The sequence below is a fragment of the Panthera leo genome, chromosome C2, assembly GCF_018350215.1.
Source record: "Panthera leo isolate Ple1 chromosome C2, P.leo_Ple1_pat1.1, whole genome shotgun sequence".
NCBI lineage: Eukaryota > Metazoa > Chordata > Mammalia > Carnivora > Felidae > Panthera > Panthera leo.
Window position 1 is genome coordinate 157913613 of NC_056687.1, and position 24210 is coordinate 157937822.

The 24210-nt window shown below is 44.5% G+C and overlaps 1 protein-coding gene across 5 annotated transcripts in view; it reads left to right on the forward strand.

The window, feature by feature from the left end:
- The first annotated feature begins 966 nt into the window (after nucleotides 1-966).
- TCAIM (T cell activation inhibitor, mitochondrial) overlaps nucleotides 967-24210 on the forward strand; it is a 74995-nt gene continuing 51751 nt past the window's right edge. For 2 of the 5 annotated variants that reach the window (XM_042955971.1, XM_042955977.1), the window contains exon 1: nucleotides 967-1152. The gene's annotated coding sequence lies outside the window, so the exon portion shown is untranslated. Of the gene's footprint in view, nucleotides 1153-1399; nucleotides 1448-12552; nucleotides 12736-13088; nucleotides 13215-24210 lie in introns of those variants that run through there. The other 3 variants (XM_042955972.1, XM_042955974.1, XM_042955973.1) reach the window with 3 other exon arrangements.

Consider the following 24210-nt stretch of genomic DNA (forward strand, 5'->3'; position numbering starts at 1 on the left):
AATCCCAAGCAGGCTCTGGGCTGCCTGCACAGAGTCCGATTCGGGGCTTTAACTCAGAAAACCACCGATCATGACCTGAGCCAAAATCAAGAGTGGGAGGCTTAACTGAGCCAAGCAGGCACCCTGTAAATTAAGCTTTTAAGAAAAAATGGGATTGGGGCGCCTGGGTGGCTCAGTCAAGCAACCACTTCAGCTCAGGTCATGATCTCACTCACGGTTTGTGGATTGGAGCCCCATGTTGGGCTCTGCGCTGACAGCTCGGAGCCCGGAGTCCGCTTAGGATTCTGGGCCTCCCTCTCTCTTTGCTCCTCCCCCATTAATGCTCTGTCTCTCTCCAAAACAAATAAAAAACATTTAAAAGAATTTTTTAAAAAAATGGGATTGAACGGAATAGATTGCAAGTGGCCAGGCCCTTTCTAAGGACAAATCAAGAGCCCTTACGGTCCTAGGGTTGGAAAAAATGGAGGAGCTCCTTTTTGCTTCTGTCAACAGTGCCAAAGAAAGGGAAAAGAGCGTTTGTTGCATTTGCCTAATTTCAGTTGTTGCTGTTTCTAGGAATAATCGAAGCCAAAAGAGCAAAATAAAGCTAAAACCCTAGATGAATAGTTTAAAGAGGCGGCGGTGACGGGAGGGCAAGGGGGCGCTTCAAGTTTGAAACAGGTCAGATATCGAAGGGACCAAAGTCAGAAAATGCAAGCTGGAGAAAAGAAATGTTTAAAAATTAGCTATGTTTCTATATGGAATGCCAAAGGGCACACGTTAATACCTTTAAAACCTGGTACTCCCCACTGAGAGCCGACCTAAGGCATCAGCTCCGAAAGCGCCGAGCGCGTTTCACAGGGCCAGCCTCCCCCCGCCCCCCACGCTCCCAGGCCGCCCCGGTGGGGGACGCGGGGCGGGAGGGCGGAGGGCGGCCCGGCGCATGCGCGCCACCCCCCCCCCCCCCCCCCCCCGCCAGTCCCCGCTCCGGGTTCCAGCGCGTGCTCGGTCGCCCTCCGCTCCCCGTGCAGCCTGCCCTGCTCCGGTCAGGCCCCGTCACCTGCCACCCGGTCATTTTCTGACTCCCTCCGGCCTAGTCCATCAGGTCTTGGAGTGCTCATTCGCGTCTCCCAGTGCTTTCCGGGGAGGGCGGAGCTCCGTCCCGGCCGGGCGGTAAGAAGGCGGAGGGGCAAGGGTCTCAAGAGGTCCGGGGACCCCAGGCCGGTGACCTGGGCAGTGCTACCGGCGCGGGGCTGGGGACCGCTCGGGGTTTCCCCTGCGTCCGGCTGCGCGCAGGCGCTCAGGGAAGGAAGGCCGGGCACGCGTCGGCCAATGGGAGCGCGAGCTCGGCGCCGGCCAGACGCCGGACTCGCCTCGAGCGACCCGTCGCGGCTGGCGCCGGAGCGACGCGCGCAGGGGTGCGCGCCCGGCTGCGAGTTCAGGGACGGGGGCTCGGCGAGCACCGCTGGTAGGAATTTGTCAGCCTCTCCCCCAGTGGGGCGAGTGGAGGTGGGAGCGCCGGGCCCCGCGGCGCGCTCCCGTTGCCAGGGCTGGCCCTCCGCTGCGCATGCGCCCCCCGCCCCCGCGCCGCCCTGCGGGAGGGACCGCCCTTCGCCCTGGTACCGGGCGGTAGGTGGAGCAGGTCTGAGGAGTCGTTGGCGCTGGGCGCTGGGCCGAGCTGTAAGGAGCAGGAGGGGAGGTGCGCCAAGTGGTACCTTCGGGCCGCTCGGCCCTGAACGGGCGCGCTCAGAACGGGCGTCTGGGCGGGCAGCGTGCACAGTCACCTTAGGTCGACGCGCTAACTCTTGAACTGAGGCGTTGCCAGGGCCCGGGGGTACCTGCACCGCACCTGTCTTAACTTGTTTTGAAATGAGAAGCCAAAGAAGGTTTAGGTTTGCTTCCGGCAGTATATCCCCGAAGCCCTTTACCTTATAGGAAACTGTCGTGATTCAAACCTCATAGCCAGAGACTTAGGAAGGAAACTAAAGAGTCTACCTGCTTTGCTCTTGCTGTAATTTATTAATTTATTTAATGGGACTTGCTGCTTTTGCTTTTCCTTTACCTTTTTCGCTTTCCTGAGTAGTCATTGAAAAGCAATGAAAAATTGCTTTTATTCCTCCTTGACAGAGCAAATTGCTTTTAAACCCTTGCAAAATAGTAAGATAAGTCACAGTTTAAATGAGAGAAGCGTGGGGGATATTAAACTTTGTTAAAATAAGTTACTTTCAAATAAAAATTATGCCAAATGGCCAAAAATCAATCTTAGGGCCTTTATTTAACAAACATTGTTACTGTTTCTGTATCAGAGGTAAGCAGAATAGTTGTTTTTTTGTTTTGTTTTTTTTTTAACAACCCATAATGTGGCTTTTCCACCAATTTCGATGATCTCTTCCTACCACATTTGACCTGAAACTGCATAGGTTTAATGCCTCGGTTCGCACAGAGTTTAGGTTAAGGTCAGAGAAGTTTTCATTTTACGAAATAAAAGCTAACATCACTATTAAACGGATGACAGAGGCCATTTTCGATGGACTGTAAATAAATTGTGACCTTCCTCATCTTCCACCTCCGTCCAGAGTTCACCATCTCCTTGGAAAAGACCGTCCAACTCCCCTCTCCCATTCTACCTATTGTACCAGAGAGTGTCCCATAATGCTCTGTGCGCGGCTGTATTATTTCATTTTCTATATCGTTTTATAATTATCTTTGTCTATTTTTCCACTCTCTCCCTCTTTCCTACGCTAAAATTTTGGACAAGTGGATTGTCTTAATGTGTTTTTTGTTTTGCTTTTTTTATTCCCAGTACTTTGCATAGAGTCTGGCACATAAGAACATGGTAAATGCCTGTTGAGGAATTAGGTGAATTAGGGACCCAGAGTGCCTCTGAAGTCTGAAAAATTAGTTATTTTGTAGCATGCCTGACGCCTTTTCCAAATGGAAGAATAGTAGGCAACGGAAGAATTTATCTGGAGACAAAACCCTGCGGTTGACCTGGGTGTCCCAGGCGTTCAGACTATTTATCACTAGCAAATGAGTGCACCCAACTCCACTCTGAAGCAGATTTTCAATCTGCTAAAAATCATTTGACTTTCTGGGTAACTAAGGCCTAAGAACCACAGATCTAAATCTTCTTGTCGTTAGCAATCACATTTCTCGTAGTAAATTAAAAAGTTGACATTGCAGTTATCAAATCAGGCCCCCTATGATTTTGTTTTCCCTAGGCCTGTTTATCTCTGACTAAAGTGGTGTAATTGGGTTCTTGGTCTTGCAGAGATGAGAACTGATCTAAGATCTGTGCCACGTGAAAAGACAAGCAGCCATGCCTGCCAACCGGCTGGGTTTTAACCTTGTTTCTGATGAGGTTTTAGGATGATGGTGGGGTTCGTGGGGGTGCAGAGCCGATGGACAAGAAAGAATTCTTGAAGACATCTTTGGTGCAAAAGTGATTTTATTAAAGCACGGGGACAGGACCCCAGGGCAAAACGAGCTGCGTTGGGGTGGTGAAGAATGACTGGTTATACACTACGGGCTTGGGGAGGGTAAAGTCCTGAGGCAAGTTTCCAAGGAGACTTTCATATGCTAAAGACTCACAGGATCCTGGAGATGTAGGTCTTGTCCAGCTAAGGTTGTTTTTCCCTCTAGCAAAGCATTAACATTAAGACCCTGGGGAGTTCCTGGAGAAAAGTTTTACTCTGCCAGCCTCAAATATTTGTCAAGTGGGCTGCAGGTTATAAGGAAATTCAGTTTTTTCTGCCATTTCCTTCTTGCCTCTGTTCCCCCCCATCACTATGGAGGGAAGGTGATGTTGGGGCTCCAGGAAACAGTCTGTAGGTTTCTGGAGATTAGGCTATTGATAAGATTGCCTTTTCTGGTAATTTACTAAGATTTGTTAAGTGAGGGAGACCCACGTCCTGTATGAATGCAGTCTCTATCATTTAACCATTTGTTTTCTGTCCTTGGGCAGCCAGGAGTGCCTGAGAAATGCCACACATATCCCACCTGGGGGTGGGGCGTGGTAATGCTCACTTATACTTTGCCCTCAGCCTGCCTTATGCTCCCTCATCATTTCCAGTTAGAACTGGTTTTTTTTTTTCCTTCTTAAGAAGTGGGTAAATCATACAGAAAACAACTAGCTAAAACAAAACTTAAAATTATTTGACTTTTCCGCTACAGCTATCTAGAGATCTTTCCCTAAGGTTGTGTTAAAGAAGTTTTTTCAATGAATTAAAGCTTAAAAGTTTCTGGACAGACACCTGGGTCCTATAAAATGATGACATCAGGGTTCCCTAAACATCAGAATCCTAAAAGCATGTTAAAACAGACTTCTGGGCCCCGCCCAGTTTTTGATTCTGCAGGTCTAGGGTGGGGCCTGATAATTTGCATTTATAACAAATTCCCAAAGATGTTCTTCCAGCTTTGAGAACCACTGCCCTAAAGGTTGTTTGCAGTTTCTTTTTCTTCTCTTACTTTTTTTTTTAACGTTTATTTATTTTTGAGACAGAGAGAGACAGAGCATGAACGGGGGAGGGTCAGAGAGAGAGGGAGACACAGAATCGGAAGCAGGCTCCAGGCTCCGAGCCATCAGCCCAGAGCCCGACGCGGGGCTCGAACTCACGGACTGCGACATCATGACCTGAGCCGAAGTCGGCCGCTCAACCGACTGAGCCACCCAGGCGCCCCTTTCTTCTCTTCTCTAATCCCTGCCCTTCCAGAGCTGACTTCTGATCCCACCCATCATGATCAAATTGTCAGCCTACTCTTCAAGCAGAGCTTATGGAAACACTTAAAAACACTCCTAGGACTTCCAGGGGAAACCACGCATTTCCTGTCCTGTCTGGTTCAACAGAACCAGAACACATATTTTTAATTTTTTCCAATGATTTAAGTAGGAAACAATCATTTTAGGGTAATAATTAGGTTGAGGGTATATCGGAATTAAGTGGACATTTTATGTATATAGGCATTTTCCTATAGAAATATGAGTTGGCCACCATTGATGGGGGCAGGGGAAGATTTTTGGCCAAAGGAAAAGAAGTCCCTCCATCTCCCAGTTGAGAAAACCACTTTATTCATTAAAAAGGCAGTTCCCACAGCACAATATAATTTTATTATACACACTTAAGTTCTCTCTCTTTTTTTTAAGAGAAATACTCCTGTGAAAACTTGTTTTTTTATTACTTAGCAAATGCTAACTTTATTTGTCTTTGAATAACAAAAATAAATAGCCGTGTTTATTTGTTCTGATAGATTCAATTTTTTCCCTATAGTTTGTAAACTTAAATCATTCATTTGTGATTTTTGACTTGTGTCTAGCCTTGCATTGTATTTTTTAAGACTTTCACATATCCTTATCCTTATTTTCCAATCACAAAATTTGTTTTTGGATAAAATGTTGTATTTAACTACATGTTCTATCTATATGCAAGCCCTTAGGAGGGGAAAAAGGAATTCTGCAGAATTTTATGAGCCCCAAATTATCTAATAATAATAGATGTCATATAAATTTTCTATTTGTCAGATGTTGCTAATCCTTTATGTATTTTATTTAAGATTCACAAAATCCTAACACAAGTAGCCCCTACTTTTATACATAACACACTCATTAAAACATGTACAAAAGTTTGATGTGGGATTCCATATCCAGAGAACTAAAAAATAATTGTAATATTCTAGATTACATTTCACCTTTTAGAAACAGTCTGTAATGAATATTTCCAGCATTTTATATGTGTCTGTCAACATTTTTTCTTAAATACACAGTGAAGATAGCTTTAGGGAGCACCAGATAAAGGACCAATGATGATACCTGTATTTATTGTTTCATTTGTATTCAATTTTTTAGTCTTTATTGCTAGCACTAGAAATGTAATTCTTTTGGGGCACCTGGGTGGCTCAGTCGGTTAAGTGTCTGACTTCAGCTCGGTCATGATCTCATAGCTGATGGGTTGAAGCCCCGCGTCAGGCTCTGTGCTGACATCTCGGAGCCTAGAGCCTGCTTCAGATTCTGTGTCTCCCTCTCTCTGTACCCCTCCTCTCTCTCTCTCTCTCTCTCTCTCTCTCTCTCTCAAAAATAAACATTAAAAATTAAAAAAAAAAAAAAGGAAATGTAATCCTTTTGATAAAGACAAAATTTAATAAAATACTTACGGAATTAACATTTCTACAGTAAAGTTTCTGACTAAACCACTCCTGTCTAGCAGACAGTGTTAGCTTAAAGTATTCTCTCAGTTAATGAAAATTTTTAAATTTTAAATTAAAGGGCAGTTTGGGGTGACAGTGCCTATTATACAGGTGTTTCTGCTGTAAGGATATGTACACATTCCTGGAAATCCTGACATTCTGTAGGATAATACATTAAAATAACAGGTGTTATGAAGAAAAAATATATACCACTCAAAATGAGACGTGTGGAAGTCTCCACCTTTTTCATCTGCACGAGCAGCTTTCCAGATTGCTTGATGTAGTGAAAAACGCAGGGATGCTTGAAGCCACTAAACATAAGCTTAAATCAAAGGAAGGAAGTCCTGGGGGATTTTCAGGTTTTGTAAGGTCTTTACATACAGCTGAAGCCACTGTAATTGTAGAAAGACCACTTCTGATTGCTCTAAACCACTTACATGCTGGGGAAAAACTTCACAAGGTGTAACATATTTCCCTTATTCACCAATTGCACATAAGCTAGTTCACATTAAAGAAACTTTTTTTGTAGCCGAACAGACAGTTCTTGTGTTACGGAACCAGGCAGGAACGCTGGCAGAAAAACCAAGCGGCACTCAGCGATCTTGGTGGATCAGAGATTTATTTAACACCGGCAGGCTCAGAGGAGACCGTTTCTTCAAAGACCTGAGTGCCGAACGCAAGTGGGGAGGCTAATTTGTACTTGTCCGCTTCCATATCTGTGGAGGTTTTGTGCGCGCAGCAAACAAAGGAAGAACCGGAGGAGGTGTCTATAAGCTAGAGACCAGAATCTGTTTTAGCCCTGTCTGCCATCTTTGGCATACTTTATTCACTTCTCCAACATTCCCCCCTTTGATGCCTTTTAAAAAAAAATGTTTAGTAGGCATCACCTTTCAGTTTTACAGGTTGGTACTCTCGGAAGGCTAAGATACGTGTGCAGTAGTTTGGCAAGCAAACAGCGTTTTCAATAAAACCATGGCATTCAGTATACAGGGGCCAATGGATACAAGTTATGGAGAGGAGGGCCCCCGCCAGGGCAGGAAGCCAGGATGCCCAATCCCTGAGATCCCATCCTTTCCATTGATTTTTTCCTGTTGTCTACGTTAAATTCTTTCCTTGAGTTCCTTAACCTTAATTATAACTATTCCTGACTGGTTTATGAAATAGCAACATTCCTCCCTCAGAAAGATGCAAGTCCCTCCTTTTTCTGAAGTGAGGAGGTTGAGGGCTTGCCTATTTTGGAAGGTCACTGCTGCCAGAGAGTTTATTTGGCTTTGTAAAGTTACCAGAGAATCTGCCACCTGTTTGTTCCACGTCTTCATTTAGCTCTTGAGATGGTCTATGGTAGAGGCCTACAGATAAACCTATGCCCCCTATTCTGGTTCCTATTCCTGTCGCAATTCCTGCTCCTATCAGAACAGGTAGCAAGACTGCAGTTTGGCCTGGGACTTGGGGCTAAAGGCTGTTAGGAGCTGATCTTCCGTGTACATGGATATCTCTGGGGTTAGGAAGACGGAATAACATATCTGAGTCCACTTGGCCTCTAAGCATCGGTAGGCCGAACTAGAACACAGATAGAACACCCCAGGGGTTGAACACAGGGTTGCATTCCTCTCTAAGGTTATATTTCTTCCGCATAGGGAGGTACTGTTCATACCTTCAGGGACTGTACAGATTAGATTGTTGGCATTTGTGAGACGGACCCCAGTGACCAGGGGTCCAATTAAGACAGAGGTGTTGGTTTTGAGATTTTCAGGAGCTTCCCAGGTCAAAGGGATAGGAGTGGCTAAGTAAGCCTTACAGCTGAGGGGCAAGCACATCCAGCAGGTTTGGGGGTGATTATCTATTTTATGGAGGACTTGTAGAGTAGTGTTGGCCCGACGCTGGAGTAGGGAAATGGTAAGCGTCTGATTGAGGGCTGAAAGGTTCGCACCTTGGTAGGCTGCCGGGGTAGTGGTCGCCTTTATGGCTTGTATTACCCTATCCTGGATATCCTTTATAACCTCTTGATGGGTCCTGTCTTGCACCCCTCCCCCATCCGAGATTCCCCTATTGAGGAAAGTAAGTGTAGCAAGCTCGCTTCCCTCTCTGGAGGCCCTTGTTGTGACATGGGTTCCTGACATTTTGGGTTATCTCTACAGTCCAATACTTAGTCCTTGGGGCACTGGGTGACTGACAGAGAGTGGGTGTTTTTCCCTTGTAGCAATCTTGTGGAGGCAGGTGAAGGCACTGAATGCCCTTGACCCCCTTATTGTCATATAACAATCCTAGAGGCAAAGTGGGTAAGCGGCAGTTGTGAGGGTGAGAGAGGCTATCATAATATACAGGCAATACCTAATGGCCCTCCCATCCAGAGGAGGTATGTGAGACCCAGCATGCATCTTTTGTCCCGTGTCCAGCTTGTTGGTACAGTCTCTATCAGCCCAACAGTAAGAAGTAAGATCAGGGCTATGACACCAATAAGGGGCAAGGGCTGGCAGAGTTGCCTCCAGACCCCTGGGCTAGGTTCGTGCGTTGATTCTTCAAGCTTCTGCCGTGCGCAGGCCAGCCAGCTTCTGGGGTGTGGCTGGAGCAGGGCTGGAGGTCTCAGGGGCAGTTTCCCTTTTGAGGGTCAGTTTAAGTGGGTTGACTGGATCTGGATCACTTCGCCAGGTTGTGGGTTCTTCTGAGTTGGCCTTAACTCTGGAGTGATGGACCCATGGGGTGACACCTGAAACTTGAAGGGCTGCAGGAGTTGTTAGAATAACAGTATGAGACCCAGTCCACTGTGGTTTAAGAGGTTCCCTCTTCCAATCTTTGACCCACACAGAGTCTCCTGGCTGAAAGGGGTGAATGGGGGTCCCTAAGGAAATTGGGGCCCTCTCTATGGTATATCTCTGTAACTTGTTTAGGACTGCCCCCAAGGTCTAGAGCTGTTGTCTTATTCCCTTGTCTCCAATCTGGTGTAGGTCTCCTGGGAGTTTTCCTAAACATGTGAGGGGGTCGCCCACATAATAACTCGAAAGGGGAGAATCCTAGTGCCCGAGGTGTGCATCGGGCACGCAGGAGGGCCAGCGCTAGTAAATCTGGCCATGGGAGATTAGTCTCTTGGTGGAACTTAGCCAGGGTTTCCTTGAGGGTGCGATTTATCTGCTCTACTTTTCCCTGAGCTCTGGGGTCGGTAAGCAGTGTGCAGTTTCCAGGTACTGTTGAGGGACTTTGTCAGGGTTTGTATAATGTCTGCCACAAATGCAGGTCAATTATCACTGTGTATGGTTAAGGGTAGATCAAACCGAGGTGCAATCTCCCATAGAAGAGCTTTGGCCACCTTGCGACTTCGTTCCGTTCTGGTCGGGAATGCTTCGACCCATCCCAAATATGTGCAGATGATTACAAGAAGGTACCTGAATCCTTTATTTGGTTGTATGTCAGTAAAGTCCACCTCTAAGTCTTCAAAAGGGGCGGCTCCCATCATTTGCGTGCCAGGCGGGGGCCATGGGGCAGACCAAGCGTGGTTTTGGTACATGTTACACATTGTTCACTGACAGCTCGGCATAATGCCGGCACCTGGCTGATATAGTAGTTCTTTTTGAGGAGGGCCTCCAGTGCAGTTTTCCCTAAGTGCATCAGTTGGTGATATTCCTTCACTAGGTGTTTTCCCATAGATGACAGGACAAAGATGTGTCCATTTGGCATGACCCACCAACCCTCTTCACTTAGTGTGCCCCCTTCTGTCGAGGCCCAACTTCTTTCATTGTTTGTGTACAGGGGCAGGGAGGCTTCCCTGTGGGGCGCAAGAGTCATAGTGTAGATAGGAGCTTGTCCTCGGTCACCACAGGCAGCCGCTCCAGCTGTTTTGTCGGCCAGGCGATTTCCTTGAGTTATAGGGTCATCTCCTTTCTGATGTCCCTTACAGTGTAAGATAGCTACCTTGTCTGGTAGCCATACGGTCTCAAGAAGCTTTAGTATTTCTTCCTTGTTTTTGATAGTTTTCCCTGCAGCAGTAAGGAGACCTCTTTCTTTATAGATGGCCCTGTGTACATGCACAGTAGCAAAGGTATACTGGGAATCAGTTTAGATGTTAACTCATTTACCTTTGCTAAGGATGAGGGCTCGTGTTAAGGCGTACAGTTCAGCCCATTGTGCCGACCATCCTTCCGGCAAGGCCTTGGCTTCCAGAACTTCGGTGGTTGTGGTTACTACATATCCTGCTCTTCGGCTGCCCTCTTGTAAATAGCTGCTCCCATCGCTGAACAGGGTGATCTCTGGGCTTATTATATAACCTGGTCTTGGAGGTCCGGGCAGTTGGCGTAGACTTCATTCACTACTTCGGAACAGTCTTGGTCGGGTTCTCCCTCCCCCATGGGAAGGAAGGTGGCCAGGTTTAGTGTTTTTACTGCTTCAAGAGCGACCCTTGGGTTTTTGTAGAGAAGGCCTTGGTATTGTGTCAGCCGAGAATTGGAGAGGAGACGATATCCTTGGGTGCTCATGAGGGACATGACCGCGTGTGGGACCTTAACATTAAGCGTTTGTCCCAGCGTGACTTTGTCTGCATCCTTGATGAGCAGGACTGTGGCTGCCAGCACTCTGAGGCACGGTGGCCATCCTGCAGCCACAGGATCAAGTTTTTTTGACAGGTAGGCCACTGGCCATTGCCAAGGCCCCATACTCTGAGTAAGCACTCCAAGGGCTATTTGTCCTTTTCATGTACGAAGAGGTTAACGGGTCTTTCTATGTCAGGCAAACCCAGGGCTGGGGCTCGTCCCAGAGCCGCTTTATTTCTGTGAAAGCAGCCCTTGCCTTCTCAGTCCATGCGAGGGGCCCCCAGTCTGGCCCTCCCATCAGGTCACAGAGGGGCCTCACTATGGCTGAGAATCCAGGAATCCAAATGCGACAGAACCCTGTGGCCCCTAAAAATTCATGCAAACCTCGTTTTGTTTGGGGCTGTGGCAGTGTGGTGATAACTTTCTTCCTTCCCGGTCCTAGTTCTCTTTTTCCTTTTGTGAGGAGGAAGCCTAAGTATCAGACCTGCTGCTGACAAACCTGTGCCTTTTTCCCAAGAGGCCTGGTACCCCGAGTAGGACAGGAACTGCAGGAGGGCCTTGGTACCTTTCATACAGTCTTCTTGGGTGTCGCTGGCAAGGAGGAGGTCACCTACGTATTGGAGGAGGACACACCCTGTGGTTTCCCTCAGAAAGTCTGCGAGGTCTGCAGCTAGTGCTTCCCCAAAAAGAGCGGGCGAGTTCTTGAAACCTTGGGGAAGTCGTGTCCAGGTCAGCTGCATCTGGCGCCCTGTAACGGGCTCAGTCCATTCAACGCCAAACAAGGGTTGACTTTGAGGAGCCAGGCGGAGGCAGAAGAAAGCATCCTTTAGGTCGAGGCATGGAAACCATCTGGCTGACCCCAGAATGAGTCTGGGGAGAGTATATGGGTTCGGAACCACTGGGTGTAAGGAAACAGTCACTTTGTTAATGGACCTCAAATCCTGTACTGGTCAGTATCCTCCTCCTGGCTTCTTGACTAGCAAGAGTGGGATATTCCAAGCCGATTGGCACTCAGTTAGAATACCTGCTTCTCTGAGCTTGGTCAGGTGCTCTTGTATACCCATTCTAGCCTCGAGTGGAAGAGAGTACTGCCTTTGTCTCTGAGGTTGGGCTCCAGGGATCAGGTCAACAACGGTGGGGCCCCGACTGCAAGCTAGTCCAGGTGGGTTATCTTTAGCCCATACAGAGGGGAATGTAAGCCTGAATTCTGAGGGGCTACAGGGTAGGGCCTGTGCACAGAATAGTCTCCATTCTTCTTCCCTTGGCAGGGTAATCGCCAAGACCAGGGTTTCTTCCTGCTTGGGTTTAATTGGAGGCTAGTGTGTCCATTGGGTTCAAAAGTTATCTGGGCCCCAAGTTTGGAGAGCATATCTCGGCCCAGGAGAGGAATCGGGCAGTCAGGTGAGTAGAGGAACTCATGCCGCACCTTGTGACCCCCAGGTTCACATTGTCGAACTTGACAGAAGGGCTGTTGCATCACCCGTGTCCCAGTAGCCCCAAGTATGGTTGCCGTCTTTTGGCTTAAGGGCGCCACCAGGGAATTAACAACGGAGTATTCAGCCCCAGTGTCAACCATGAAAGTTACTGTTTGGCCTCCTACCTTCATTCCGACCGTGGGCTCATGGGGGCCAAGAGAAAGAGCCCAGTCCCCCTCAGTCTGATTCTACCCTGGCCAGACCAGTGAGGTTCTCGCCTTGAGTTCCTCCCGATATCGGCTGGGTTTTGAGAGCCCCTTCCGATTCGGACATTTGTTCTTCTGGTGTCCCTTCTCTTTGCAGTATGCACATTGGTCTTTTGCTGAGGGTGCTCTGGGCTTCCCGCCTTTTGGTGGTTGGGGTCTTCCTGTCTTTGCAGTGTCCATTTCTTTTAGTGCTGCTGCGAGAAGGGTGGCTTTCTTTTTTAGTCTTCTCTCCGCTTCTCTCTCTCAGCTGCGACTTCTCTGTTCATGAAAACTTTACTCGCGACCTCTATCAGCTGAGTGATATTCATTCCGGCAAAGCCCTCCAACTTCTGGAGTTTTCTTCTGATATCTTGGGCAGTCTGTGCCACAAAAGAGGTACTTACCATTTGTTGACTTTCTGGTGCCTCGGGGTCAAACAGGGTGTATACATGGTATGCTTCACATAATCTTTCATAGTAGTCTCTGGGAGACTCCCCAGGGTGCTGCGTGACTGATGATACTTTAGTCATGTTCATAGGCCTTTTGGCTCCAGCTCAAATTCCCCAAAGGAGGGCTTCCTGGTATCGTGGGATATGGGCTTGTCCTTCTGTGGTGAAATCCCATGTTGGGCGTTCTTCAGGCATGGCAGCTTGAGCCCAGACAGCAGGGTCATTGATCCCCAGAGGTGTGTGATCTTCTAGGTACTGTCATGTTTCTCTCATTCTTCTTTTTTCTTCTGTATTAAACAGAGTACGGAGTAACTGTTGACAGTCTTCCCAACTCGGTCGGTGGGTCTGGAAGAGGGACTCCATCAAGTCGACCATTGCTTGTGGCTTTTCAGAGTATAATGGAGTGTTGTGTTTCCAAATGAGGAGGTCAGTTATAGAGAAAGGTTGGTAATACATCATGGAATGGCTGGGCTGGGCTGTTCCCTCCTCATTCTGTCTTTCAGGCTCTCTCATATCCCTTACAGGCATTTGGAGAGCGTTAGGTCTGGGTCTGGCGTGCAGTCTGGCTGCTGGCCTTTGTGGGGGAAGGTTCTCCAGGTCTGAGAGGGGCAGGGAGATGGGCTGTGGTGACAATGGCGGCGGCAACAGCAGCAGATGGGACAGACAGACAGACGGGGGAGGGGTTTAAAGTTCAGGGGCATCGGGGAGGGAGTTTGACGAGTCATAAGGAGGTGGAAAGACAAGATCTTTCTCCACGTCTCCTTTAAATATTAGAGGAGCGGTGGGTTGCTTCTTTGGTTCCCTGGGTGAGCGTCCAGATAAAATGGCTAAAACATTGCCTGGCTCTGCTTGCTAAGGATGAATCGCACCCAAGGTAGGGGGTTTCGGGCAATTTCAAGCCAGGAGTCGATGTATGGAAATTGATCAGGGTGGCCTGGGTTCCCAGTGACTATTAGCCAAACCCACTGCACTGTTTGAGCATTTAATGTCCCTTCTGGGGGCCATCCTACATTGAATATAGGTCATTCTAGTTCCCAAAAGGTCCTTAACTTCCCAGGTGTCATTTTCACCCCATAATCACCTGAAAAATCCCTTTGTAAAATTTTTGGGCATGACCTCTAAAATCGTAGGCTTACTCTGTTTTGATCCCATTATTAATTTCTTTCTCATGTTCAGTGTCATAAAAGCAGACAAAGGGAGAGTATTTCCTCGGATGAGAGGACTAATCAGATACTCCTCTGGTCATGTTCCTGAGGGAAACTTTAGGTGAGGTTTGGCTGGAGCGGACTCAGCTTTGTGACTTGCTATCAGAATCGGATCCAATACTGCCCTAGACCTTATGCTCCCAACAGGACAAGGAGAGCCCACTCAGACTCCGTAGACTTTCGGGGACCTTAAGGGTGCCCATCCGTGGAGCCACTAACTCGAAATCGGCAAGGCTGGCTGAGCCACACATTCACACACACACACACACACACACACACACACACACACACACCAGAGTCTATTACATTCCCTGCCACAAAATATTCTACCTGTGAGACCATTAAGGCCTTTGGGGAAGGTGGCTTTAGGTGGCTTTAGGTGGCTTTAGGTGGCTACCTTATTAGGTGGCCTAGATTTGAAATCGTTTTACTGCCATGTGCACCTTTTAAGGAAATTGCCTACTCACCAAAAAAGCAGGCAGAAAGCACCTAACTTTTAACCTGTAACAGTCCCACTTTTTTTTTTTTAAGTTCTCCCTAAATCTAGAAACCATGATGTGATGTTCAGATTTGTATTTAGGAACATTTTATTTTCTTTGGGGGAATCCGTTGTCCCATTTCTAAGTATTAATGTCCTTTATTAGTCATTGCTCAGTAGTAAATTTGCCGTGTGATTACAGACTGGACATTGAATATATAATTTTTCTGTACAACTGAAAACCAGTACTTTAGGTACAGAAACTTTTTTTTTGCCTTATTTTTTTATGGAAATGCTTCTAAAGCATGCAACATAAATTCTCTGCACAAACAAAAAATTCTCTGTATAACATACTTTTTGTTCCATGTTTGAAAATCATTAAGGGAAGACAGGAAGATGGCGGCATAGGAGGATGCTGGGCTCACCGGGTCCTGCTGATCACTTAGATTCCATCCACATCTGCCTAATTTACCCCGCTAACCACCAGAAGACTAGCAGAACAGACTCTCCGGAGCCAAGCTTAGACGAGAGGCCCACGGAAGAGGGTAGGAAAGGCAGAGAGGCGGTGCGCGCTACACAGACTGGTGGGAGGGAGCCGGGGCAGCAGAGGAGCAGCCCGCCCGGCAATGCAGAGCCCCCGAGTCTGGCTTGCAAAAGTGGAGGGGCCGGACAGAGTGTGCTCTGACAGCCAGTGGGACTTAACATCTGGAATGTTATAAGTCAACAGCTCTGCTCGGAGAGCGGGAGGGAGAGTTGTTGAGCCCCAGAGGACAGAGCTCAGCTTGGCGGGGAACAAAGGTGCTGGGAAGCGCTATCTCCCTCGCCCATCCCCCAGCCAAAATCCCAAAGGGAACCAGTTCCCGTCATGGAACTTGCTTGCACAGCACAAACACCCAACACTGTGCTTCTGTGGATCCATCCCTCCGACGGGTCTGCCTCCTTCCCAGTGCCGCAGGGCCCCTCCTGAAGCAGACCACTGAAGGCAAAGCGAGCTGAGCCTACCCCTCCCGCCCCTGTGCGCCTTGCGGATCCACCGGCTAATACGCCCTTGGCCAGATCCCTTCAAAGCAGCACCACAAGCCTGGCAGGGTGCAAGCAGCCCAGACAGGAGCCACACCACTCCACAGTGAGTCCTGCCCCTGGGAGAGAGAAGGTACACACCAGTCTGCCTGTGGCCCCAGTGGTAGGCTGGGGGCAGACATCAGGTCTCACTGTGGCCCCGCCCACCAACACAAGTTTCTCCGGACAGTACAGTACAGGGGAAGTGCCCTGTAGTTTGGAGCCACCCCAGGGAATACCCAAAATGACGAAATGGAATAACTCTCCTCAAAAGAAACTCCAGGAAGTAGTGACAGCTAACGAATTGATCAAAAACTATTTAAGCAATATAGTGGAACAAGAATTTAGAGTAATAGTCATAAAATTAATCACTGGGCTTGAAAAAAGGTATAGAGGACAGTAGAGAATCTATTGCTACAGAGATCAAGAGACTAAGAAACAGTCACGAGGAGCTAAAAAATGCTATAAATGAGGTGCAAAATAAAATGGAGGCGACCACAGCTCGGATTGAAGAGGCAGAGGAGAGAATAGGTGAAATAGAAGATAAAATTATGGAAAAGAAGAAGCTGAGAAAAAGATAAAAAAAATCCAGGAGCATGAGGGGAGGCTTAGAGAACTAAGTGACATAATTAAAAGAAATAATGTACGCATAATTGGGATTCCAGAGGAGGAAGAGAGAGGGAAAGGTGCTGAAGGTGTACTTGAAGAAATCATAGCTGAGAACGTCTCTGAACTGGGAAAGGAAAAAGGCATTGAAATCCAAGAAGCACAGAGAACTCCCTTCAGACATACCTTGAATCGATCTTCTGCGCGACATATCAGTGAAACTGGCAAAATATAAGGATAGAGAGAATTCTGAAAGCAGCTAGAGATAAACACGCTCTAACATATAAAGGGAGACCTATAAGACTTGTGACGGATCTGTCTACTGAAACTTGGCAGGCCAGAAAGGAATGGCAGGAAATCTTCAATGTGATGAACAGAAAAAAAATATGCAGCCAAGAATCCTTTATCCAGCAAGTCTGTCATTTAGAATAGAAGAAGAGATAAAGGTCTTCCCAAACAAACAAAAACTGAAGGAATTTATCACCACTAAACCAGCCCTACAAGAGATCCTAAGGGGGATCCTGTGAGACAAAGTACCAGAGACATCGCTGCAAGCATGAAACCTACAGACATCACAATGACTCTAAACCCATATCTTTCAATAATAACACTGAATGTAAATGGACTAAATGCTCCAACCAAATGACATAGGGTATCAGAATGCACAAAAAAACAAGACCCATCTATTTGCTGTCTACAAGAGACTCATTTTAGACCTGAGGACATCTTCAGATTGAAAGTGAGGGGATGGAGAACTATTTATCATGCTACTGGAAGTCAAAAGAAAGGTGGAGTAGCCATACTTATGTCAGACAAACTAGACTTTAAATTAAAGGCTGTGACAAGACATGAAGAAGGGAATTATTTAATAATTACAGGGTCTATCCATCAGGAAGAGCTAACAATTATAAATGTCTATGGGCTGAATATGGGAGCCCCCAAATATGTGAAACAATTAATCACAAACATAAGCAACCTTATTGATAAGAATGTGGTAATTGCAGGGGACTTTAATACTCCAGTTACAACAATGGATAGATCATCTAGACACAGGATCAATGAAGAAACAAGGGCCCTGAATGATACATTGGATCAGATGGACTTGACAGATATATTTAGAACTCTGCATCCCAAAGCAACAGAATATACTTTCTTCTCGAAGGCACATGGAACATTCTCCAAGATAGATCACATACTGGGTCACAAAACAGTCCTTCATAAATATAAAAGAGTTGAGATCATACCATGCATACTTTCAGACCACAGTGCTATGAAGCTTGAAGTCAACCACAGGAAAAAGTCTAGAAAACCTCCAAAAGCATGGAGCTTAAAGAACACCTTACTAAAGAATGAATGGGTCAACCAGACAAGTAGAGAAGAAATTAAAAATATATGGAAACAAATGAAAATGAAAATACAACAATCCAGACGCTTTGGAAATGCAGCGAAGGCAGTCCTGAGAGGAAAATACATTGCAATCCAGGCCTATCTCAAGAAACAAGAAAAATCCCAAATACAAAATCTAACAGCACACCTAAAGAAAATAGAAGCAGAACAGCAAAGACACCCTAAACCCAGCAGCAGAAGAGAAATAATAAAGATCAGAGCAGAAATAAACAATATAGAATCTAAAAAAACAGTAGAGCAGACCAGTGAAACCAAGAGTTGGTTTTTTGAAAAAATAAACAAAACTGATAAACCTCTAGCCATGCTTCTCAAAAAGAAAAGGGAGATGACCCAAATAGAAAAATTCATGAATGAAAGTGGAATTATTACAACCAATCCCTCAGAGATACAAACAATTATCAGGGAATACTATGAAAAATTATATGCCAACAAATTGGACAACCTGGAAGAAATGGACAAATTCCTAAACACCCACACACTTCCAAAACTCAAACGGGAAGAAATAGAAAACTTGAACAGACCCATAACCAGCAAAAAAATTGAATCAGTTATCAAAAATCTCCCAACAAATAAGAGTCCAGGACCCAGATGGCATCCCAGGGGAATTCTACCAGACATTTAAAGCAGAGATAATACCTATCCTTCTCAAGCTGTTCCAAAAAATAGAAAGGGAAGGAAAACTTCCAGACTCATTCTATGAAGCCAGCATTACTTTGATTCCTAAACCAGACAGAGACCCAGCAAAAAAAAAGAGAACTACAGGCCAATATCCCTGATGAATATGGATGCAAAAATTCTCAACAGGATACTAGCAAATCAAGTTCAACAGCATATAAAAAGAATTATTCACCATGATCAAGTGGGATTCATTTCTGGGCTGCAGGGCTGGTTCAACATTTGCAAATCAATCAATATGGTGTATCACATTAAGAAAAGGTAAGAACCATATGATCCTGTCAATCAAAAGATGCAGAAAAAGCATTTGACAAAATTCAGCCTCCTTTCTTAATAAAAACCCTCGAGGGGCGCCTGGGTAGCGCAGTGGGTTGGGCGTCCGACTTCAGCCAGGTCACGATCTCGCGGTCCGTGAGTTCGAGCCCCGCGTCAGGCTCTGGGCTGATGGCTCAGAGCCTGGAGCCTGTTTCCGATTCTGTGTCTCCCTCTCTCTCTGTCCCTCCCCCGTTCATGCTCTGTCTCTCTCTGTCCCAAAAATAAACGTTGAAAAAAAAAATTATAAAAAAAAAAATAATAAATAAATAAATAAAAACCCTCGAGAAAGTTGGGATAGAAGGGACATACTTAAACATCATAATAGCCATTTATGAAAAGCCCACAGCTAATATCCTCAATGGGGAAAAACTGAGAGCTTTCTCCCTGAGATCAGGAACACGACAGGGATGTCCACTCTCACCACTGTTGTTTAACACAGTGTTGGAAGTGCTAGCATCAGCAATCAGACAACAAAAGGAAATCAAAGGCATCAAAATTGGCAAAGATGAAGTCAAGCTTTCACTTTTTGCAGATGACATGATACTCTACATGGAAAACCCGATAGACTCCACCTAAAGTCTGCTAGAACTGATACATGAATTCAGCAAAGTTGCAGGATACAAAATCAATGTACAGAAATCAGTTGCATTCTTATACACTAATAATGAAGCAACAGAAAGACAAATAAAGAAACTGATCCCATTCACAAGTGCACCAAGAATCATAAAATACCTACGAATAAACCTGACCAAAGATGTAAAAGATCTGTATGCTGAAAACTATAGAAAGCTTATGAAGGACATTGAAGAAGATACAATGAAATGGAAAAACATTCCATGCTCATGGATTGGAAGAATAAATATCGTTAAAATGTCAATACTACCCAAAGCAATCTACACATTCGATACAATCCCAATCAAAATTGCACCAGCATTCTTCTCGAAGCTAGAACAAGCAATCCTAAAATTTATATGGAACCACAAAAGGCCCCGAATAACCAAAGTAATATCGAAGAAGAAGAGCAAAGCAAGAGCCATCACAATCCCAGACTTTAGCCTCTACTACAAAGCTGTAATCATCAAGACAGCATGGTATTGGCACAAAAACAGACACATAGACCAATGGAATAGAATAGAAACCCCAGAACTAGACCCACAAAAGTATGGCCAACTAATCTTTGACAAAGCAGGGAAGACTATCCAATGGAAAAAAGACAGTCTCTTTAACAAATGGTGCTGGGAGAACTGGACAGCAATATGTAGAAGGATGAAACTAGACCACTTTCTTACACCATTCACAAAAACAAACTCAAAATGGATAAAGGACCTGAATGTAAGACAGGAAATCATCAAAACCCTAGAGGAGAAGGCAGGGAAAAACCTCTCTGACCTGAGCCGCGGCAATTTCTTACTTGACACATCCCCAAAGGCAAGTGAATTAAAAGCAAAAATGAACTATTGGGACCTCATGAAGATAAAAAGCTTCTGCACAGGGGCGCCTGGGTGGCTCAGTCGGTTAAGCAGCCGACTTCGGCTCAGGTCATGATCTTGCAGTCCGTGAGTTCGAGCCCCGCGTCGGGCTCTGTGCTGACAGCTCAGAGCCTGGAGCCTGTTTCAGATTCTGTGTCTCCCTCTCTCTCTGACCCTCCCCTGTTCATGCTCTGTCTCTCTCTATCTCAAAAATAAATAAACATTAAAAAAAAAATTAAAAAAAAAAAAAGCTCCTGCACAGCAAAGGAAACAGCCAACAAAACTAAAAGGCAACCAACGGAATGGGAAAAGATATTTGCAAATGACATATCAGACAAAGGGCTACTATCCAAAATCTATAAAGAGCTCACCAAACTCCACAGCCAAAAAACAAATAACCCAGTGAAGAAATGGGCAGAAAACATGAGTAGACACTTCTCTAAAGAAGACATCCAGATGGCCAACAGGCACATGAAAAGATGCTCAACGTCGCTCTTCATCAGGGAAATACAAATGAAAAACACACTCAGATATCACCTCACTCCAGTCAGAGTGGCAAAATGAACAAAACAGGAGACTATAGATGCTGGAGAGGATGTGGAGAAACGGGAACCCTCTTACACTGTTGGTGGGAATGCAAACTAGTGCAGCCACTCTGGAAAACATTGTGGAGGTTCCTCAAAAAATTAAAACTAGACCTACCCTATGACCCAGGAGTAACACTGCTAGGAATTTACCCAAGGGACACAGGAGTGCTGACGCATAGGGGCACTTGTTCCCCAATGTTTATAGCAGCACTCTCAACAATATCTAAATTATGGAAAGAGCCTAAATGTCCATCAACTGGCGAATGGATAAAGAAATTGTGGTTTATATACACAATGGAATACTACGTGGCAATGAGAGTGAAATATGGCCTTTTGTAGCAACCTGGATGGAACTGGAGAGTGTGATGCTAAGTGAAATAAATCATGCAGAGAAGAGCAGATTCCATATGTTTTCACTCCTATGTGGATCCTGAGAAACTTAACAGAAGACCGTGGGGGAGGGGAAGAAAAAAAATAATGGTTAGAGAGGGAGGGAGCCAAAACATAAGAGACTCCTAAAAACTGAGAACAAACAGGGTTTATGGGGGGTGGGAAGGAGGGGTGGGTACGTGATGGGTATTGAGGAGGGCATCTGTTGGGATGAGCACTGGGTGTTGTATGGAAACCAATTTGACAATAAATTTCATAATAAAAAAATAAAAATCATTAAGGTCACATTCTGTATTTTTTGTAATTTTGCTGTTGGTGATTCTTTGGAGATCAATTCCAAGCTGACTCTGAAGTTACAAAACTGCTTTCTGTGATAAATGAGCTACTTTTCCTAGGAAATCTTATTCATAAGTGTTTAGTGTAACTTGGCTATTTGCCTCTAAAACACTTTTTGAGTCAAATTTGAAACAGCTAGTCTTTCCTAAATTCATTTCAGATTTTTAAATTATCTTTATGGTGTGCTTTAACTTTCAAAATTCAAAACATTTATTTCAAATCAGCTATCATAACAGTTTCTTTTCAGTGTTGTGTTTTAATGTCTTGCTTTTGAAAATGTGTAGGAGAGCATGTCCTCTGGATCACCTACATTATTCATTGGATGTAGACATTTTGATTTTATGAACTTCTAAGATATTGCTGCAAAAGACAAAACAGGTTGCACTGTTGTGTTGTAGACCGAGGTGCTTTGTGGTGTTTAGTAATCCTGGCTTTTCAAGGGTGCTTTTAGATCATTTTATGCTGAATAATGGATATTGGTTAGAGCATGGTTGTGTATTTCATCTGTTTCCCATCTGTATTCTTAGATGATCATATGCCTCTCAAGTATTATTCCTCATTTCTTACCCACAGTTTTAGCTCATTTATTAGTATCTTTGCCATTAAATTGCATAAATTTTCTTAATAATATAAAAAATGAGCGCCTGGCTGGCTCAGTCAGAAGAGCATGTGACTCTTGATCTCACGGTTTTAAGTTCAAGCCTCACATTGGGTGTAGAGATTAGTAAAAAATAAATAAATAAACTTAAAAAAATAATAATATAAAAATGAATTCATTATGTGTGAGTGTGGTAAGCTGTTTCTTGTTGAGCTAAATTGGGACTACAGTCCAGGAATGTCTTTGGACAGATATTCCAGGGTTAGGGTCCTGTCTTAAAAACTGAGTGAACAACCCTCTTTCCTGCTATACTCATTTTCTTCATTAAATTTGAATGTTAAAAGCATTGATTAAAAAAAATTAAGAATGTATGCCACATGTTCATTGTAAGAAAACCAGGAAATAAAATTAAAGCACTTAATATCTTATTACCTACAGGTAGCCAGTTAAAGATTGGATATGTATATCCTTCTGGTCTTTGCAAGCTTTGAGCCTTCTATCTGTGTCATCTTAACTAAGATTAGATTATTCTGGTTACTTCTTGAGAAAATTTTGTGAGAATTCAGTCCATCACAGATTGCACTGAACTTTTAGATAGTCCAAATGGTTCTTTTTCCTCCATTTCATCTCAGAAATCTTCAAAATGGTAGGAGTATCTCCTGTATCTGTGTATTTGTCTCAAACAAAATATAAAGGTAGATGGTTAAGTAAAATCATCTTTTTAAACATTGAAATGAATATGTCTAACAATTCTGCATTCCAGAGACTTTTGCCACACCAGTTAACCAGAAAGTAAAGTATACAACAAATAATTGTTGTTTGAATACGTAAATTTTTCAAGGTAATTCTCGATTTGTCTTTAAAATACATATTTCTGTCATTTTATTAATGGCAGATATGCTTCATTACATTACCTTGGTTCAGGTATATTAACTACATCATGAAAATATTTTTTAAACATACTTAATGCTCAAGATTTGATGGAATAGGACTTTAGCCATGTAATGGTTTGTTTGAGAGAATAATGCTGCTGAACAGATGCCTGGAAGAGTGGAATAATAGGGAGTAAGACAGCTAAGAGCTTGATAATAGGGAGAAAAGGAGTGTTTTACTTGGTGATTATTGGGTGAATAGGGCATTTCAATACTTATTAAGGGACTGCTCATACGATTTTTTTTCCTCTTAGGATTTTTTTAAATCACTATGTCAGTTGACATGCATATCATACTATAGTTGAACATCTTCCTATAATCTAAATTGTTGGAAAAGTTCATGTGATTAAAATCTTCCCCCTTTTATCTGCTTACCTTTTAAAAAAGTACACTATTTTTTAGAGCAGTTTTAGGTTCACAGCAAAATTGAGCAAAGTATAGAGTTCCCACATACCTTCTGTCCCTGACACACAGTCTTCCGCACCTGCATGGTACGTTTGTTACAGTTTGAACCTACAGTGACCTACATCATTACCACCCAAAATCCACAGCTTACATTAGGGTTCACTCTTGGTGTTGTACATTCCATGGGTTTTGACGAAAGTATAATGACGTGTGTCTGCCATGGTAGTACAGAGAGTAGTTTCACTATCCTAAAAATCCTCTGTGCTCCACCTGTTCATCCTTCTCTCCCTCCAACCTCTGGCAACCACTGAACTTTTTACTGTCTCCATAGTGTTGCCTTTTCCAGAATGTCATATGGTTGGAATCACACTGTACATAATCTTTGTAGATTGGCTTCTGTCACTTTAAGTTTCTTCCACATCTTTTCATGGTTTGATAGCTCATTTATTTTTCTTTTTTAAACTTTTAAAAATTTTATATTGAATTTATGTAAACTAAAAAAAGGACAGCTCATCCATTTCTTCCCTCCACCCCCACCCCACCCTTTGCAGCCACCGATCTGTTCTCTGTATCTCTGAGCTTGATGGGTTTTTTCTTTTTATTTTTTTTAGATCCCACACATAAGACAGGTCATATAGTTTTTGTCTTTCTTTGTCTGACTTATTTCACTTTGCATATGATCCCTGAAGTCCATCCATGTTGTTGCAAATGGCAACATTTCATTCTTTTTTATGGCTGAATAATATATTCCTCTATGTGTCTGTGTGTGTGTGTGTGTGTGTGTGTGTGTGTACTACAATGTCTTTATCCATTCATTCAACCAATGGACACTTGGATTGTGTCCATATCTTGGCTACTCTAAATGATGCTTTAGCAAATATAGAGGTGCTTTTATCTTTTTTAATTAGTGTTCTTGTTTTCTTTGAATAACCAGTAAAGTAATTACTGGATCATATGGTA